The sequence below is a fragment of the Trachurus japonicus genome, chromosome 11 (assembly GCF_045865225.1).
Source record: "Trachurus japonicus isolate A0001 chromosome 11, Traja_1.0".
NCBI lineage: Eukaryota > Metazoa > Chordata > Actinopteri > Carangiformes > Carangidae > Trachurus > Trachurus japonicus.
The window spans coordinates 10,622,498-10,644,355 of NC_140917.1; the positions used below are offsets into that span (position 1 = coordinate 10,622,498).

At 38.7% G+C, this 21,858-nt stretch overlaps 1 long non-coding RNA gene across 1 annotated transcript; it reads left to right on the forward strand.

Annotated features, from left to right (window-relative positions):
- The first annotated feature begins 11,806 nt into the window (after positions 1 to 11,806).
- On the forward strand, positions 11,807 to 12,878 carry LOC146978244 (uncharacterized). The gene is made up of 3 exons (XR_015036959.1): positions 11,807 to 11,870; positions 11,976 to 12,309; positions 12,779 to 12,878. It is a non-coding gene; the product is annotated as an uncharacterized LOC146978244 (long non-coding RNA).
- Positions 12,879 to 21,858: the final 8,980 nt, after the last annotated feature.

A 21,858-nucleotide genomic window follows, 5' to 3' on the forward strand; every position in this document is an offset into this window, starting at 1 on the left:
CCACACAAAAGGTGAAACAACAGCAGAACGGACAACAACAGAACCGACAATAACAGCGACGACAGCATCACCTGCTTCACCTTCTCCAGCTTCTCCTGACCTGTGGCTGATGCTTCTTCGCACGGTGCTTGTGATGCTCTACCTAATCACCATGATCAGCATCATCGTCATTATCCGGAGAAAAGGTGAATATACAGTAGTTTGACTTGTGTTTGGTTTTGTGTGTTTGACAATGTAAAATGTGCTGAAGCTGAGACACTATAGATGTTGGATTTTCTGCTTATACCCCCTCATCATTGTGGAGTCATACTGTACCTCCAATGTTGTAAGCTCTTTGAACGGCCACTTGGTGGTGCTGTTGCTAACAACTCATATTACCGCATAGACTGTGCTGTTTTACGTAAACAATGCACTGGCTGAAAAGTTGCAACGGAAATGAAATAAAACTATCATTCATCATCTCTATGTTGGCTCTCTTTCTCTGTCTTTTGCAGCTGAACAGATACAGAAGGAGAAACTTGAAAAATCTCTTGCGCCTCCTCCCCAAACTCCTCCTCCTGTGGATGAAGGCATCTATGTAAATGTACCATAGAGTGAGGAGGTTTCCATTGTGTTAATAATAACTCTCCCGCACCATTGCATCCTCCTGCACACATATTTAATAACGATATGGTTATAAATGTTGGTAAATCATCATTAAGAAAGGCTTCTACAGTCATCAGGTCTGCAGTTGAATGGTAGTTTTTCTAATGTCAAGACAGTACAATGTGGTGTCCCCCAGTTGCTTGGATCTATTGCTCTACTCTATCTTTACCAATAATATGCCACTTGCTCTGAGTAAAGCCAGTTAAAGATATGTTTGCGGATTGTTCTACAGTTATATGTCATTAAAGCCCTTGTACAGACTTTTCATTTAGTGTTGATTTTGAAGACTGCATTTCCCACTGTCATGAAGACGTTTGTCTGGCCGGCACGTGTAGATTTGTTTTGGAAATGTCGGAAAGAAGACGGGACTTGCTTTTTAAAATTTTTTATTAGCAGCGTAATGTATCTATTCGTATCGTTTCGTCAGTGGTCCGACCCGACCATGCCTTCCAGAGGTATAGAATTAGACTACTTAGAAATAGCGTATCTTCACACTGATGGGCTTATTTGCTGTTGTAGGTAACGGAGACACATCAGCAGAAACCAGAGACTTTTGCGTGTCCAGTTAAAAGCTCCATACAGGGGCTTTAAGCAGTGTGGAGGAGTTAAATTGTCTCCTTCAAAATGAAATTACACTTATTGTAGATGCACACACACTTAACACACAACTTGTTCACCTTTACTTGTTTACTTTTTTTTTTTTTTAAAGTATATTTTTTGGCTTTTCATGCCTTTATTTGATAGGACAGTTGAGAGTGTGACAGGAAATGGGAGGCAGAGATGGGGGGAATGACATGCAGGATAGGGCCGTCCGACGCGGGACTCGAACCGGGGCCGCCTGCAGCGAGGACTATAGCCTCAACACATGGGGCGGGTGCTCTACCAACTGAGCTAAACTCCGCCCCTACTTGTTTACTTTTACACTTTATTTGTTGCGGGTCTGCTACTGTGTAACATCGTGAAAAGTGTACAACATGGAGCCTTTAGAACTGCAAATACACCACTTTTATTGTCATACCATCCGCTGTGGTTCTCTTTCACTGTTTATGTTGACTCTAAATACATAAAGTGTTCTTTCATCAAATGTTATTAAGTTAAGAAAAAACATCAAAAGTTTCATCATCATTTGTGTGGTTTGTCTGGGTGGCGTCTGAGAGCTCTGACATCAGCTTGAAACTTCCTCAATATTTAGTGTGGTTTAGTTTTTATTTTGTAACAGGTCTGTTCTTGTGTTTCGTTCCTGGTAAAATTCTGTGTCATTTCCACCAAATTTCCTTTACGTTCGCTTGCTGGCTTTCTTTTATTTTTTTTCTATTTTTGGGGTTTGTGGGTTGTAGCTTGTGTTGCTGTTGGACAGTGGCTAAACACTCTCACCAAGAAGTCAAGAAGGCCAATGTCAAGTCTCTCATCAACAAGACTCTGACATGTTTAAAATAAATAAGAAATTAATTTTAATAAACATGCAGGGTTTTCACATTATGTTATATATACAGACATCGACAAAATTGTCAAAAAAGAGTAAAGGACCAAAGGACATTCTCCCAAAAGCTTTGTGGACAGATGAGTCATTTTTTTCACATTATTCATTCATTCTTTTTCTATTTCTTTCCACTGAACCTGCACTAGGGTCGCGAGTGAGTTGGAGCCTATCTCAGCTGACTTCAGGCAAGAGAGGCGGGGTACACCCTGGACAGGTCGCCAGTCTATCGCAGGGCTAACATATACAGACCATTCACACTCCCATTCACACCTATGGGCAATTTAGAGTCGCCAATTAACCGATAGTGCTAACCACTGCACCACCATACTGCCGATTTTTTTCACATTATATTGAAAATATATATTGCTAGCACACACAAATTTTATTATGTGTAGGCTATATCTAGATTAATATGTTGTTATGTAATAATGATATCCCCTTAAATGTGACTTAAGGCATAAACTCTACTCTTGATAGTGGAACATACACATACACTGTGTGTCATATCTTACTTTTTCAAAGTTTATAAAGGGTTTATCATTGACAACCTTTTCTGAATCAGTCATGTCTCTTTTGTATTTGGATGATCGTGGATGCTGCCTGTCTATAGCCTACAGTATGATGTCTGTCTGCATCCCTTAATATGATTGTATGTGTTATTAGATTAGATTAGAAAACTTTATTGATCCCCAAGGGGAAACTGCTTTGCCACGCAATAAAAACACAAACATCCACTTAACAAACAATTGTGTGCGATTATACAGTATGTGTGTGTTTTGATTATATGTGCTGTCTCTGCATGATTGTATTGATGTTTTACTGTTCTCTTATATTGATCTATCTGGTTTCTTCTCTGTCTTAACTCTCTTTAAATTAATGTGCTGTAATGTATTGTTTTTTATTTTGTCATCGGGCCTAAAGCAGAATATAAGCCATGTTGGCTAAAGCTGCCCTTTTTACTGTTATTACTACAGTCAATTAATTGGGATTGTCCACGATATAATAAACAAATGAACTAAACTAACAGACCTGTATTGGCTCTAAATCATCATCATCAGTAAAAAGACAAAAAAAAGGAGAACATGAGACAGATTTCCTGTTCTCAGACCAGTTAAAAACTGTGTTTCTTGTTGGAGAAGTTTCAGTGTGTATCAGAATGGAGGTGGAGATCTACTGCTGCCTGTTAGTCCTTGTTCTGAGGTGCAGTTCCACTGCAGGTAAGAACATCTGAATTAACCAGTGACCCTTTGTTTTAACATATCACAACATAAATCTTGAGTATCTTCTTAAATGCATTTTTATATTTTTTTCCCCTTTTTGTCACAGGAACAGAATATAACGTACGTAAAGAGAAGGGACCCTTCACCATATCTTGTCCTCACCCCGTAGAGGGTAGTGTGACATGGAGCAGAGAGTTTAAAGGGACTAAAGTTGACATCCTTACAGTTAATGGCAACAGAGAAACAAAACACATTCCTGACCCAGACAAACATTATAGTACAACAGGTGACAAGTCACTGTTCATTCACACACTGTCTCCGTCAGACAAAGGAACATACTTTTGTAACAATCAACCAGTTGTGCGGCTGTCAGTGATCCCATCTGGTAAAAGACGACTGGTAACAACTGCAAACACTTCACTGACGACTGCACCGTCCACACCAACCACAGGTATGACAACTAAAGTCGTTTTCACACCTGACCAAGAGGACTTTTGTTTGATTGGGGGGCTGAAAATTGCATTTATCACTTGCTTCTATTCTGCTTTTTGCTTTGCCATTTCTAAAGCGGGCAAAACTTTCTGAATAACGACATGCATTTGAAAGGGGCGCTTGTCGACTGGACAAAGTAGGAGAGAAATCCTTCCCTCCTGACCTGCAAAAGCAAGGCAAGGCAATTTTATTTGTATAGCCCGTTTTTACAAACAGTTTGTCTCAAAGGGCTTTACATGACATCATAACAACATCCTCTGCCCTTAGACCCTCACATCACAGTTACCTCTTACAATGAGAAAATAAAGGTAAAACGGAGAAAAATATGATCAATGACGGACTACGAGGTGTTGGTGCTGCTAATGTTGCACAGATGCACTGTGTATTGCAACACTTTCTACATTTGGTCCTGTGTTTGGTCCGGTGAGTGTTCACACTCCATACAAACCACACCATGGTTTACTTGTTTTCTGCACTTGTTAGTTTTAATCTTTAGGCTACATCAATATTTCCACTTTTTGCTTTGCTTACTACCTCTGCAACTTTCCTTGCAAGATGTTATATATTTTTCCTGTTGTCTTCTGTTTGTTACCAAAGACCAACAACCCATTTCTTTGTTTGATGTTAGGAAAAGCTTCTACCTTTGTGTGTTTAGGACAGTTCAAAGAGCAAAAATCATTCTGATTTCTTAATAATCACAGCGCAAAAAAAAAGAAAGTGAATACTGATTACATTGGTTTCATTTGCTCAGTTGAACTCAGCCACATGAAGGCAACCCAAAATCTGAACTGTACTTTTTGGATCACATTCAATGTCATCTCACTGCGTTAGACATGAACATGTTTATTTACCTACAAAAAATGAAGAAAGGTAAATTTGTCTCTTTCCTTTGTTTGTCTCTTTCCGCGACGACAACATCACCAACAGCTCCAGCTTCTCCAGCTTCTTCTTACCTGTGGCAAATGCCTGTTTTTACGGTGCTTGTGATACTCTCTCTTATCACCATGATCAGCATCATTATCATTACCCAGAGAAAAGGTGAATATACACAGTTTACCTGTGTTTGGTTTTATGCATTTTAAAATCTAAAATGTACACATGTCATCATTGTGGAGTCTGACCTCCAATGTTGCGAGTTCTTTTAATGACCACTTGGTGGTGCTGTTGCTAACAACTACTCTAAACATAGAGACACTGCTGTTTTATGTGTGCACTGACAGAGAAGTTGCAACAGAGTTGAATTAAAACTATCATCCAGCATCTCTGTGTTTGTTATCTGTCCTTTGCAGCTCAACAGATACAGAAGGGGAGACGTGAAGAATCTCTTGCACCTCCTCTCCAAACTCCTCCTCCTGTGGATGAAAGCAACTATGTAAATGTAGAGTGAGGAAGTTTTCATTGTGGTGTGTGAATAATGACTCTCCTGCATCACTGTATCCTGTTTAAGTGATGTGGTAAAAACATGATCTGAGTTTATATTTAACAATGATACAGTTATAAATGTTGGTAAACCAACTAAAATGTTACTAAATCATTAATAAAGGCCACTTCAGTCTATCATGTCTGCAGTTACTTGTGATGTTTCTTCAGAACTTCCACCACAACAAAAGAATAAACATTATCCTCTTGAATTGAGGTGGTAATAACATGGTCTGTGTTTATATTTAGTAATGATACACACACATGTTGGTAAATCATCATAAAAACGTAAATGCTTCTACACTAATTTATCTAAAAAACAACAACTTCCAACTTCCAGTCTGATTACAGTAACAAACACAGTTATCGTGTTGCTGTTGCATCACCTGCTGCTAAAATGACATGTCGTGGTTCAGAGCTGAAATGTGCACGTCTCCTACATGATATCTAATAACCTGCGTCATTACCTGATCAGAATATCAGATATCTGCGAAAACAGTCTGTCTGGTTGCAGCGACTGTCTGGCAATAGGCCCGACGCCAGGATGAAGTAACTGAGGGGGCAGTTAAAAAATACCAGGGGGAAAATCTTTTTTTATATTGCGCAGCAAGACCACTGTTTCAAAATTAAATAATGTATTTATTACTGTCAAACTTAACAGACTATACTATCAGAAAATCAAAACCAAAAAACCATAACAGAACGTGGTCATTTCTAGAATCAAAATAAGACTGGTCATTTTGTCGAGCACTAGGTAAAAGTCTCTGTTGTTCTGTTGCTCTTGTGCTGTCTTTCCGTCTCTCGTTGACCACAACTTCACTTCGCTGCCTGTTGCTTCTTTCTGTAAATTGATACACTTTTGTTTTCACTCTGGTTTAAACGCTGCACCAATGGCAGAACGTCGTGTTTCCATGACGCCTGACCAGATGTGATTGTAAAAATGAAATTTTGAGAAGTAACGCTAAAGCTCTACAATGGAGCCAGTCATTTAATTTTATATCAGGTGCATCTACCACTCTCTGCAAATGATATATTTAGAAGTGCAGCTGCAGGAGCTAACTACAGGAGACTATTTAGCTTAAACGTGTGACATACACCGGGCAGTTTGAGTGGATCGAGATCCTGCCGTGTTCACATAGGCTGACAAAGGACTGACTTCAACAGCTGGTTTTGAAAGAACCCCAAGTAACATGGGGTTATGGTGTTTCACACTCTCCTGTCTGTGACACATGTCAACCATTATATTATTGTTGTGTTTGCAGTTAGCTAGCTTCACCCGTGTGAGTGTGGGTCACTCTCAGGTTGGGGGAGGAGACCTGAACGTTGTATCGTTTTGAAATTTCCGACAAAGTCTTGGAATTCCATCGACTTACCAACTGTAGCTTTAAGAAAAGCCACCAAATGACTCAAGGTAGTAACACTTGTTTATCATGACAGCATGTTTTCCAACATGATCATCGTCATGTGTGTGGTTTGTCTGGTTAACTCCCACATCAGCCTGAACTTCCTCAAAATGTGGTTTTGTTTTTGTTTTGTAACAGGTCTGGTTTTTCATATCTGTTAAAATTCTATGTAATTTCTGCAATGTTTCCTTAATGTTCGCCCACTTACATCTTTTTCTCTCCATTTTTGGGTTTGTTGGTTGCAGGCTTGGGCATTGCTTTGGGACAGTGGCTAACACTGTCCCCTCACAGCAAGAAGTCCAATGTGAAGTCTTTCCTCAACAAAACTCTGACAGGTTTACGTAAAATGAATTTAGGAATTTTAGGAATTTATTTATTTACTGTAAAACAGGGACAATGCACAAAAACATTAATCTTGTAAAACAAGAGAAGATGCCTTGAGCCAGGTTGTAGCAACATTTGATAATTTCCACCTGTAGTCCCTGGGCAGGTAAGAAACAGACAGATAACAATATATTAAGAATGTTGAATAAAAGTGACATGATCTGAAATATTTTTTAAAATAGACAGCCTATAGCAAAAGCAGGGAACAAGAGTGCCAAATCATGAAATGCACAATAGAATTACAGTAAATGAACAGCACATACTCTCTCTTACAGTATTCTCATCACACATTCAAACACAAGCACACAGACAACAGTCCAACTATCTCCTTCCCCATCCTCACCCTCATCTAATAACCACACTCATGCACATATTACTGTAATAACCAGAAAACATTTACATACACACTCACATGTAAGTTACAGTAACAATGTGTGCAAGCTTGCTTACTAAGTAACCAGCTCTTTGGTTAAGAAATGAATCATGATAAACATAGCTACAGGATTTTCACATTGTATCTAGATTACTGTAATATTTTGTATGTGAGATAGATAGATAGATAGATAGATAGATAGATAGATAGATAGATAGATAGATAGATAGATAGATAGATAGATAGATAGATAGATAGATAGATAGATAGATAGATAGATAGATAGATAGATAGATAGACAAGATACGTTTTTCTCATCGTCATCAACATCATCATCAGTGTCTGTTAACCACAAAGAGACATAAATATCTGCAGAACGTGGGCTTTGCTTTGAGAGCAGTAACTGATTTCCTGTTTTCAAACCAGATAAAAACTGTGTTTCCTGTTGGAGAAGTTTCAGTGTGTATCAGGATGGAGGTGGAGATCTACTGCTGCCTGTTAGTCCTTGTTCTGGGGTGCAGCTGCACTACAGGTAAGAACATCTGAATTAATCAGTGACCCTTTGTTTTTAACATATTGCAATATGAATCTTGAGTATCTTCTTAAATGCATTCTTATTTTACTGTCAGTGATGGGATTTTCTTTCCTTTTTTTCACAGGAATAGAACTTAAAATACGTAAAGAGAATGAACCCTTCACTATACCTTGTCCTCACCCCGTAGAGAGTAATGTGACATGGAGCAGAGAGTTTAAAGGGACTAAAGTTGACATCCTTACAGTTAATGGCAACAGAGAAACACAACACATTCCTGACCCAGACAAACATTACAGTACAATAGATGATAAGTCACTGTTCATTTTCAAACTGACCCCGTCAGATGAAGGAACATACTTTTGTAACAATCAATCAGTTGTGATGCTGTCAGTGATCCTATCTGGTAAAAGACTAGTGCTAACAACTACAAAAACGTACCTGACTGCACCATCCACACCACCAACCACAGGTATGATAGCTAAGGTCATTTTTTATCACTTGCTACTGTTCTGCTTTTACTTTGCCATTTCAGCCAAACTTTCTGACGAATCCCACATATTTGAAAGGGATGCTCATTGATTGGTCAAAGTAGGAGAGGAAATCCCTCCCTCCTGACCTGCAAAAACAAACAGCAAGCACAGAGCAGCATGTTAAGTTAGCTGTTCAGTTTCATATTTGGTCAACTCGCCATTGTATGGATCACTCTCTCTGAGGGTGGTCCATACAGTGGCGTGTTGACTGTCATTCATAATACCACAGTTACCTCTGTAATTATCTGCTTTGGGGTATGTGTTTGTTCTTTTTATTAATGAAATGCACATGGTCCAGCAAGCTGTTCAACATAACCATCAGGTTAGGCAGCGAAGCAGACAGCATTTCACTCTTACAATGAGAAAACAAAGGTAAAACGGAGGAAAATATGATCGATGATGGCCTATGAGGTGTTGGTGCTGCTAATGTTGCACAGATGCACTATGTATTGCAATGCTTAGTAAGTTTTAATCTTTACATCAATATTTCCACTTTTTGCTTTGCTTACTACCTGCAACTTTCCTTGCAAGATGTTATATTAAAGTGAATAATGATTACATCTGTTTCATTTGCTCAGTTGAACTCAGCCACCTGAAGGCAACCCAAAATCACACTCAATGTCCACTGCATTAGGCAAAAATAAAGAAAGGTAAATTTGTCTCTTTCCTTTGTTTATGTCTTTCACCAACAGCTCCAACTTCTTCAGCTTCTTGTTACCTGTGGCAAATGCCTGTTTTTACAGTGCTTGTGATACTCTCCCTTATCACCATGATCAGCGTCATTGTCGTTACCCAGAGAAAAGGTGAATATACACAGTTTACCTGTGTTTGGTTTCATGCATTTTGAAATTTAAAATGTACTAATGTAGAGACACTTGATGTTTGTTGCATCAGATTTTCTGCTTCTCGGAGTCATACCTCCAATGCTGCAAGTTCTTTAAACGGCCACTTGGTGGTGCTGTTGCTAACAATTACTCTAAAAATAGAGACACTGCTGTTTATGTGTGCACTGACCATAGACTGTAAAAGGAATGGACGTAGCACTCGTGACGTCACCCATTGGTTTGGGGGAGTCTGTTTTGTGCCACTACTACGGGGGTTTGAACCGCGCCATGTTGGATTCTACTTGCCATATTAGGAGCGGTGCGGCCGTTAGCCGGCCGAGGGCCCGCCCACTGGCCTCGAAGCAGCGGTCTCAGGACCTGTCACTCAACGTTTCCGCGTCCTGATTGGCCAGAATTTTAAACCTAATAACAGTAAAACAGTAGAGCTTAAAAAAAATTCACCCCCCTCAGAGTGTGTGCGGGGGTAGAAACTATCGGTTGAGACCAAAAAAATAAAATGTACCAGGCTGTAAATATGTTTTTTTAAGCTGTAAAATCGGCTATTTTAACATGGGGCTCAATTGGAGTTGCTCCCTTCTGGAGCCAGCCCCCAGCGACAGCCGAGGGGATTGCAGTTTTTTGAACGCGGAAGTGAGCTTCACTTCTCAGACCGACAACTGCCCCCTTGGCACTGACAGAGAAGTTGCAACAGAGTTGAATTAAAACTATCATCCATCATCTCCATGTTTGTTCTCTGTATCTTGCAGCTCAACAGATACAGAAGGAGAAACTTGAAGAATCTCTTGCACCTCCTCTCCAAACTCCTCCTGTGGATGAAAGCAACTATGTAAATGTAGAGTGAGGAAGTTTTCATTGTGTGAATAATGACTCTCCTGCATCATTGTATCCTGTTGAAGTGATGTGGTAAGACATGATCTGAGTTAATATTTAATAATGATGCAGTTGGTAAAGTTGTTGGTAAATCATCATTACTGTAATAAAGGCTTCTACAGTCATCAGGTCTGCAGTTACCTGCAATCTATCAATTAAACCTCCACCACAACACAAGTCTGATTAAATGTCTCCTTGCACATACACACACATCAACGCACAACTTGTTCATCTTTACTTAATATTCGTTGCAGGTTATAAAAACCTACCTCCTATTATGTGACATCACACTTCACAAATCCCTCTTGCAAGATGGAACAAAACCCTGGAAAAATGTACAATATGGAGCCTTTAGAATGGGAAATACACCACTTTTATTGTCATACCATCTGTGGTTCCCTTCCACTGTTTATATTGACTCATACATTTAGTGTTTGTCAAGTTAAGAAAGACGACGAAAGCTAGTAACACTCTGACATTGTCATCATCAGTGGTTTGGTTGGCATCTGATAACTCTGAAATCAGCCTGAAACTTCCTCAGAATTTAGTGTGGTTTAGTCTGGTCTTGTGTTTTGTTCTTGGTAAAGGTCGGTGTCAGAGTGTTCCTCAGAGTGTGTTTGTTTGATGTTGACAAAAGCTTTTACCTTCCTGTGTGTAAGATATTTCAAAGAGCAAAAATCTTGCAGTTTTATTAATGATCATTGTGGAGTCATACCTCCAACATTGTAAGCTCTTTGAATGGCCACTTAGTGGTGCTGCTAACAGCTCCTACAAACATAGAGACACTGTGCTGATTCATGCCTGTGCAGTGGATGAAAGGTTGCTACAGAGGTCATCCATCATCTCCATGTTTGTTCTCTGCCTTTTGCAGCTCAACAGATACAGAAGGAAACATTTGAAGAATCTCTTGCAATTCCATCGACTTACCAACTAGCTTTAAGAAAAGCCACCAAATGACTCCAGATCGTAACACTTGTTTATCATGACAGCATGTTTTCCGATATGATCATTGTCATGTGTGTGGTTTGTCTGGTTGGTGTCCGAGAACTGCCACATCAGCCTGAACTTCCTCATAAAGTGGTTTTGCTTTTGTTTTGTAACAAATTCTATGTCATTTGTAACATTTTTTTTTCTCAATTTTTGGGTTTGTTGGTTGCAGGCTTGGGCATTGCTGTGGGACAGTGGCTAACATGATTATAGAGTATGTGCTGCTTTTGTATGTTTGGATTATATACGTGCTGTCTCTGCAAGATTGAGTTGATGTTTTACAGTTCTCTTATATCTTTATTGATCTACCTGGTTTATCCCCTGTCTAAACTCTCTTTTAAATTAATGTGCTGTAATGGTTTTTTTTAGGGTGCCTATTGTCATCGGACCAGGGACAGCAGGATATTCAAGATGTTGGCTAAACCTGCCATTTTTATTGCTATTACTAGTCAATTAATTGGGATTGTCCATAATAAACGAATAAACTAAACTAACAGCCCTGCATTGGCTGTGAATCATTATCATAAGTAAAAAGACAAAAAAAAAAAAGCAGAACATGAGACAGATTTCCTGTTTTCAGAACAGTTAAAAACTGTGTCTCCTGTTGGAGAAGTTAGTGTATCAGGATGGAGTTGGAGATCTACTGCTGCCTGTTAGTCCTTGTTCTGGGGTGCAGTTCCACTACAGGTACGGACATTTTAATTAATCAGTGACCCTGGAATCTTGAGTATCTTCTTAAAGGCATTCTTATTTACTGTCAATTATAGGCTACATTTTTTCTTTTTGTCACAGGAATGGAATATAAAGTGCGTAAAGAGAAGCAACCCTTCACTATATCTTGTCCTCACCCCGTAGAGGGTAATGTGACATGGAGCAGGGAGTTTAAAGGGACTAAAGTTGACATCCTTACATTTGATGGTGACAGAGAGACAAAACACATTCCTGACCCAGACAAAAATTACAGTGCAACAGGTGACAAGTCACTGTTCATTCACAGTCTGTCTCTGTCAGATGATGGAACCTACTTCTGTAACGATCAGTCAGTTGTGCGGCTGTCAGTGATCCCATTAGGTAAAAGACGAACTGCAAAAGCTCAACCGACGACCACACCGTCCTCAGCAAACAGGTACGACAACCAACAGAGTTTAGATTACAAATTACCCTTGGAAACATTAATATGTAAAGTAACCACTAATGGACAACACCTAAGTTTTAACCTTTACATCAATATTTCCACCTTTTGCTTTGCTTACTACCTTTGCAACTTTCCTTGCAAGATGTATTTTTTTTCCTGTTTGTTACTAAAGACCAACAACCCATTTCTTTGTGTGATGTTGACAAAAGCTTTTACTTTCCTGTGTGTAAGATATTTTCAAAGAGCAAAAATCATGCAGTTTTATTAATGATCATTGTGGAGTCATAACTCCAACATCGTAAGCTCTTTGAATGGCCACTTGGTGGTACTGTTGCTAACAACTCCTACAAACATAGAGACACTGTGCTGATTTATGAGTGTGCAGTGGATGAAAAGTTGCTACAGAGGTGAATTAAAACTATCATCCATCATCTCCATGTTTGTTCTCTGTCTTTTGCAGCTCAACAGATACAGAAGGAAACATTTGAAGAATCTCTTGCACCTCCTCTCCGAACTCCTCCTCCTGCGCATGAAAGCAACTATATAAATTTAGAGTTAAGAAGTTTCCATTGTGGTGTATGAATAATGACCCTCCTGCATCATTGTTTCCTGTAAAGCTGATGTGTAATAAAGGCTTCTTCAGTCTATCAGGTCTGCAGTTACTTGTCATGTTTCTACAGAAGATCCACCACAACAAAAGAATAAACTTAAAATACACTTTATTCATATAACATATGTTTCAGACTTTTTAACAAAGTTACAAAGTGCTGTAAGACACTTAAAATGAGGAGAAAACAGTAAAAAATGTCGCCCTATCCAATGAAAAGATATAAGTAAAATTTCATGGCCCATGCACGAGCAGTGCAGCGGTAATGTCCAAAATATCTCCGACCGTTTATTTTTGTAAAGAAATCATCACAACAAGGAAAAGTGTTTGTTTCTGTGGCGGGGAGAGCAGGCGCTCTGCGATCGGATAGTAATGTCTTTCCAGGATGTTTCAGAGATAGGCTGTCTGAGGTGACTGACTACATGCAAAAACACAAAGTTATACTGTTTATACTGTACAGTTTATGAGTTCAGTGGTGTGTCATAAGGATTCAAGTCATGTACCATAGATATTTGATTGTTTTCTGAGTGTTTGTTGTTGTTGAAAGAATTGCCCCCATACTTTAGCATTGTCGCTATCCCTAGCGCCGTCTAGCCATGGTGTAACTCTGGTTTGCCTGCATCAATTTTTGTCGCGTTTTTTGCCCCCCCCCCCCCCCAACACTGGGTGACCATCATGAAAATGATTTAGGGGTCAAAAATGACCAGAATTCACCTTTTAAACATGAGTTAAAAAAAAAAAAAATCTTCAAATCAATTCTTAATTTCACAGGCAACCAGTGAAGTGAAGCTAAAACAAGAGTAATGCATTCATGTCTTCCAGCAGCAGCATTTTGAACCGGCTGAAGACGATGTAATGAAGCTTGGTTGAATGCAGAAATAAGGGGATCAGAGTAATCTACAGTAGTTAAGAGGTTAAAGCAGAAGCGATCCGGTCGTTTTGGCTAACTTCTTGTCAGCCGATGGAGTTAGCAGCCCCCACCCTCGTCATGGATCTATTGGTCCTCGTCCCTACGTCGCCACATTCACGTGCATCCCTTGGCTGCACACAGCCCTTCATGCCGTTCTCTCTCCTCATTGGATAAAGCTTGTAGGATACAAGGAAATAAAATAAAAGTTTTCACCTCGGCTTACAGCAGAGCAGAGTGACTGACAGACCCATGTTTCGGACCAAACACTTTATGTAAGTGATTGCCGTCGGAAGATATAACTATTTAAGATATTACTGTAACACAAATATTCCGCTTACTTCTGCTTTAAGGCATTGACAAGTCTGTTAAGATCATGGGCAGATAAAAAGGGTCTTATTTCCTTGATATTATTTTCAAGTGCATGAAACAAGACTGCATAATTTTTTTTAATTTGTGCTTTGAAGCTATCTATGATAGATATCTATGCAGGTTGGTAACAGTAATGATAATAATAATAGTAATACTTCAATTAGGTTAAAGGGAAATAAAATAGATAAGTAGTTAATAATACACATGAGGGAGGGGGGGGGGTAATAAAAAAAAAAGAGTGACGTTACAATAGTAATATTAATATCAACAACAATACTATACTAATGATAAAGAGTAATGACGATAACAATATGGAGAGAGGATGGAGGAGGGAGGATCTAAAAAGCAAATCTTATATGAAATGTATTTATTTATTTACTGTTGTTTTATCACAACAGAAGTCTGATTACAGTAACAAACACAGTTATCGTGTTGCTGTTGCATCACCTGCTGCTAAAATGACATGTCATGGTTCAGAGCTGAAATGTGCACGTCTCCTACATGATATCTAATAACCTGCGTCATTAAGATCAGAATATCAGATATCTGCGAAAACAGTCTGTCTGGTTGCAGTGACTGTCTGGCAATACTGGGGCAGGCCCGACGCCAGGATGAAGTAACTGAGGGGGCGGTTAAAAAATACCAGGGGGCAAATCTTTTTTTATATAGCGCAGTACCATAAGACCACTGTTTCAAAATTAAATAATGTATTTATTACTGTAAAACTTAAATAACTATACTATCAGAACATCAAAACCAAAAAACCATAACAGAAATCAAAATATGACTGGTCATTTTGTCGAGCACTAGGTAAAAGTCTCTGTTGTTCTGTTGCTCTTGCTCTGTCTCTCTGTCTCTCGTTGACCAAAACTTCACTTCCCTGTTGCTTCTTTATGTAAATTGATACACTTTTGTTTTCACTCTGGTTTAAACGCTGCACCAATGGCAGAACGTCGTGTTTCCATGACGCCTGACCGGATGTGATTGTAAAAATGAAATTTTGAGAAGTAACGCTAAACCTCTACAATGGAGCCAGTCATTTAATTTTATATCAGGTGCATCTACCACTCTCTGCAAATGATAGATTTAGAAGTGCAGCTGCAGGAGCTAACTGCAGGAGACTATTTAGCTCAACCGTGTGACATACACCGGGCAGTTTGAGTGGATCGAAATCGAGCCGTGTTCACATAGGCTAACAAAGGACTGCAGACTTCAACAGCCGGTTTTGAAATAACCCCAAGTAACATGGGGTTATTGTGTTTCATACTCTCCTGTCCATGTCAACCATTATTGTTGTGTTTGCTGATTTACACAAAACTTAAACTGAAGGGGCAAACCAAGTAAGAAGAAGACTGTTGTTGTTGCAGTTAGCTAGCTTCACCCGTGTGAGTGTGGGTCACAGGTTGGGGGAGGAGACCTTAACGTTGTATCATTATGACATCATGTTTTCCAACATGATCATTGTCATTTGCGTGGTTTGTCTGGTTGGTGTCTGAGAACTCCCACATCAGCCTGAACTTCCTCAAGAAGTGGTTTTGTTTTTGTTTTGTAACAGGTCTGGTTTTTTGTATCTGTTAAAATTCTATGTAATTTCTGCAATGTTTCCTTAATGTTCACTCATTGACATTTTTTTTCTCCATTTTTGGGTTTGTTGGTTGCAGACTTGGGCATTGCTGTGGGACAGTGGCTAACACCGTCCCCTCACAGCAAGAAGTCCATTGTGAAGTCTTTCCTCAACAAAACTCTGACAGGTTTAAAATAAATAAGAAATGAATCACGATAGCTACACGATTTTCACATTATGTTGTTTATTGTTATCTTAAAATCCATCATCTTTATAAAAAAATGTGTATATCTAGATTAACATGTTGTATGTGAGATAGATAGATAGATAGATAGATAGATAGATAGATAGATAGATAGATAGATAGATAGATAGATAGATAGACAGACAGACAGACAGACAGACAGACAGACAGACAGACAGACAGACAGACAGACAGACAGACAGACAGACAGACAGACAGACAGACAGACACACAGACAGACAGACAGACAAGATAAGTTTTTTTGAGTCAGTCATGTCTCTTTTGTAACAGCACTGTATTGGCTGTGACTGAATTTATCGTCAACATCATCGTCATCAACATCATCATCAGTGTCTGTTAACCACAAAGAGACATAAATATCTGCAGAACTTGGGCTTTGCTTTGAAAACAGTGACAGATTTCCTGTTTTCAAACCAGTTATAAACTGTGTTTCCTGTTGGAGAAGTTTGTATGAGGTTTCAGTGTGTATCAGGATGGAGGTGGAGATCTACTGCTGCCTGTTAGTCCTTGTTCTGGGGTGCAGCTGCACTACAGGTAGGAACATTTTTATTAATCAGTGACCCTTTGTTTTTAACATACGGTATTACAATATGAGTCTTGAGTATCTTAAATGCATTCTTATTTTATTGTCAATGATGGGATTTTCTTTCCTTTTTTTCACAGGAACAGAATATAACGTACTTAAAGAGAAGGAACCCTTCACTATATCTTGTCCTCACCCTGTAGAGAGTAATGTGACATGGAGCAGAGAGTTTAAAGGGACTAAAGTTGACATCCTTACAGTTTATGATGACAGAGAAATAAAACACATTTCTGACCCAGACAAACATTACAGTACAATAGCTGATAAGTCACTGCACATTTTGAAACTGATACCGTCAGACGAAGGAACATACTTCTGTAACAATCAATCAGTTGTGCGGCTGACAGTGATCCCATCTGGTAAAAGACGACCGGTAACAACTACAACAACTTCACAGACGACTGCACCATCCACACCAACTACAGGTATGAAAACTAAGAGTTTAGATTACAAGTAAAAACATTAACATTTGTACATTATCCAACACTGTAAAATAACTGCTAATGGACAACAAATTCTACCATACTTTTTCATATATGTCTGATCATCATCAACAGATCCCCATACGAGCGATCGACTTCCAATCTTACGTGAGTAACATCAGATAAATCAATATTTCCACTTTTTGATTTACTGTAATCACTACCTCTATTAACTTTTCTTGCAAGCTGTTTTATTTTTTTTTTTCTTTTGTCTTCCCTTTGTTCGCAAAGGCCACCAACAGTTGCTTAGTTTGGTATTAGGAATAGCTTCCACATTCCTCCTTCTCTTCATTGCCATGGTCATCATCATCATTGTGTTCTCGCACAAATGTAGGCGCAACAAACAAGGTGAGCGGTAGCCTACTTTTTATCTGGAAAACACGGTTAACATAAAATAAAATGTTCATCCTACTGACAAACTTGTTTGATGGATAGCAAATTGATTGGATGAAATCATGTTAATATTTTATATAGGACGATTTCCATGTCTGTTTCAATATATAGCAGCTATACTGTTTGTGTGTGTGTGTGTGTGTGTGTGTGTGTTCTCTTCTCAAGTTGTGAGAATTTCTGTAACTTTGTGATGTCACAACAAAACGTTAGAACCACTATGAGGATTAGGTTTCTGAGTGTTTTTCTAAATCTGCTTTATGTTATGTGAATACTGAGACCATTCAGCCAATCAGGAGAGAGAGCTTCCCTCTCCACTGATTGGCTCACTGACCAGTTGTTAGTAAAACTCCATGAAGCCTGAAATAGGAGATATAAACAACATTTAGATTGTTTGTATATTTACTCAGCTGACCCCTTACACTGTGGTGTTCACATTTTTTCAGCAGCAAGTGAAGAAAGACCTCCAGTCTACGATGAGATAAAGGATGGGTTTGTGTGTCAGCCCACACATGGTGAGACATGACATGTGTTCACACAACATGTTATGCTGATATACAGTATGTATCAGCATTGCAAAAAAAAAAAATCCAATATGACACCAGACAAACCAACACCACCACCACCAACAACAAAAAGATTTAGCTCATTTGGTTAAATTTTGGGAACCACTGGTTGAAACATTGGATGATTTTACTAATTGTTCATCTTTCTTTCTCACATTAGAATTCTTTCTATTACAAAGTAAAAGCATTATATCAATTCAAAGTCAAACAAAAGTTAATAAGTTGTCTTTGGTAATACACAGGTGGAACAATCCTTATTAACCCTACGTATTCCAACATCTCTGGTACTCCTCCACAAACAAGAAACAACAGTGGTAAAGTCCAAGCTCTGATCAACAAACGACTGAACAAATTATGTTCTTAAACACAGATTGTTTGCAGTATATGTCACTTGTACTTTGATTCCTCTTACAGGCGTTCCTCCAAATCAAATGGCACCTCCATATTCTGTTATCGGCCACCCTGCCTGGAAAAAATAACAAAGGTGACTTTAATCATCAGTTCTCCATGTCACCTTTGAGATACCTTGTTACTAGAGGGAAATAGTAAAACTTTCATTGAAAAAAACAACTCAAATATTGAATGTCAGTCAATATCCCTAATGTTTTTTTCTTAATCCACAGGTTCGCCACATGATGCAACCCAAGCCACCTGGAAACAACAAAAACCAATGCATTAAATTGTTTTACCTTAATATTTCACACTGGACATGTACAAGAACTGTTAAAAAAGAAAAGAAAAAAAAAGCTTTGTTTGTATTTGCATATCTACACATTTGCTTCAGATCATTAGATCTTATGTTATCTGAATAATGTGGATAATAATGATGTTTCTCTTAAATAAAGACTTCACACAAAGGACACAGCTGGATAAAATGTTGTCTTGAACCATTTTTGTTGCACTACTGATTAGTTTAGTTTAGTTCAGTTTATTAGTTTAATAAGGGACAATGTGCAATTACATTAATCATTTAAAGGAAAAAATGAAAAGATGGTTGCACCAGATTTAGCTCCCAGCTAATTTCCATCTGTAGTCCCTATAACAATTAAAGCAGGAGTAAGCGATCCGGTCGTTTTGGGTAATGCTGCGTTCCAGGCAGGCTTTTGAAACCGTAAATTACAGCTTCAAGTCACGACTTACGACTTTGTAGCGTTCCAGGCAACCCACTTGTGTTTTTCCGACCTGTTTTACCTGTGAAAGTCACTATAACGGCCACTCATAACTTCCGACCCGTGAACTCGAACCAGATTGAACTGGTACGACTTCACAGGTCGGAAAAACACGAGTTACGAGTTTCCTTGAACGCACCATAACAGTCCTCGTCCCTACGTCACCACATTCACGGCGTCCCTTGGCTGCACACACAGCCCTGCATGCCGTTCTCTCTCCTCATTGGATAAAAACTGTAGGATACGATAAATGTTTTCTCCTCGGCTCAGAGCAGAGCAGAGGGACTGACAGACCCGTGTTTCAGACCAAACACTCTATGTAAGTGATTGCTGTCGGAAGATATAACTATTTAAGACTTATATTAACACAAATATATCACTTACTTCTGCTTTAACAATAAATAACTTAATAAATTAATATACTGATTTTTGATTTCAGTAGAAATGTCTCTGGGCCAATTCACTGAAAAGGCCAAACTTTCAATCTTGCACAGTCATATGGTGTTTCAACATCTACCACAATCTGGGCATAGATCTAAACTGTCTGACCACAAGTGCATCATGTTTACGTCTGTGTTGCAAAACATTCAGTGGAGCAATAAGCCGCCAAACAGTGGTCGCTCTCCCGTCTTTGACTCCCCTTGAATCTAATTTTCTGATGCTTTCATACCCCTCTGACCTGGCTTGGTTTGGAAGGTGAAGGGAGGAAGAAACATAAAAAAAACAAAAAACAACCTGATGTAAAAAGGTCTGACAAATAAGTGGTTTATTCGGCAGAAGTACTGTAGAAAGCCAAAAGTGGCAATAAGTGAACTGAAAGACACGAACAGGGCCTAATAAAGTGCTGGTTAACAAGTAACTGAAAATGGTCAACTTATAGAAACTGCCTCCCTTTAATGGAAATGGACAGCTTCCAAACTGATGGTAAATCTTGAAATTTGAAAGAACTTATAAGGAATTTTAACACAGAGGTTAAGAAAGCAGTTTATTTTAAAAAAAAAAAAAAAAAAAAAACGCCCCAGAGTTTTATTCCAAGTAATCTAGTCTTTTAAGTGATGCCGTCCCCCACAACTGCTATGGCCTCCTCAACAGAAAAATCTGAGGATTCAATAGAGTCAATAGAGTCTCTCACATCAGAATGCATATCTCTCCTCCAACAAAGGACTTAGAAATTCCAGTAAAAAGGTTTTTATTCCTATTTAGTATTAGAAATGTATAATCTTCCAGTGTGAACTTGATGTGTGGGGTACCTCAGGCATCAATTCTCGGCCCACCCCTGTTTTCCATTTACATGCTGCTGTTTGGGGAAGACAACCAGTAATATCTGAGATGACCTCCGCGCTGTCTTAGATGTTGTTGCAGCCAATGGTTGCAGGCTTGAGGGTCGTCAGATGCCCCCACATGAAAACTGGGCCATGTGCTTTCACGCTCTCTGCCTCCCACCTGCTGACATCCTTTCAGTTTTAGTTCTGCACCTATACAACACCTCCACAGCACAAAGACCACTCATTCATGCACTGCATTCATGTTAAATCTTACATACTTCTACACCTCATTGTATGTTTAGTTGGTTAGTTACAATAAATGTTTTGTTCTAAGTTTAACTTTGTGTGTTCTTTGTCACATTCACTGAGCCAGTTTGTGACATCTCTTAACCACAACAATTCAGATCACAAACTGTAAAGACATAGCTCTATTAACAACCTCAAAAGCTGGATGATCCAGAACTTTCTTAAGTTAAACATGAATAAAAATGAGGTCATTATTCTTGGCTCAGACAAAGTGGACACCCATATCTAAGCACTTGGAGTCTTTTCCACATGAGGGATCCCTTCTCTGTTGCTTTTAATTTGTTGTGTGTTAAAAAGCACTTTTAAGTCTAATTTGAAAAGTGCCAATATAAATAAAGTTGATTGATTGATTGATTGATTGATTGATTCATTCATTCATTCATTCACTCCTAATTATTACATAATGATTTCAACACTTTCCTGAACCTTACTGAATCATATGAATCTAATATTGGTAAGCAGCAGCACCATGACTTGTCATGAGTCAGTTCTTTATTAGTCCTGGGGTGAAATTGAATTAGCAATATTGTAGCGACAAAGTGAGATGCCCAATGACAATGTCAGACAGTTACTTAAAATAAACAAATGATATAACATTTCCTGTAAAATAGGAACTGAACGAGCAACACAAGCAAGTTAATTTATATGGCACATATCAAGATCAGACGTTACAAAGGATAAATCAACAACACAACAAATAGGCTATAGACAAATTGAATGATGAAAATAACAATGAAAGAAATGTTCAGATACAAAGTGAACAAAACACAAATATGAAAATGTCTTATAAATGAAAACCATGAACCAGTGCTGGGGGATGTCCTGGAACCAGTGGGATTCAACTACATGTCACCAGTCAATGAGCTGTCCAGCAAAAGGCTGCTATTTTAGGGCTACATGATGTCATGTGGGAAATTATATATGATAATGTACAATAGTTGCATTATTACATTATTTGTTGTTAGTGACACTTACACAATTCAAGGGAAAGGATCACCATGACAATGACCATAAAAAGTTATGTTGTGGTTGTGACTTCTCCATTCTGTGGGACTTTATTAAGA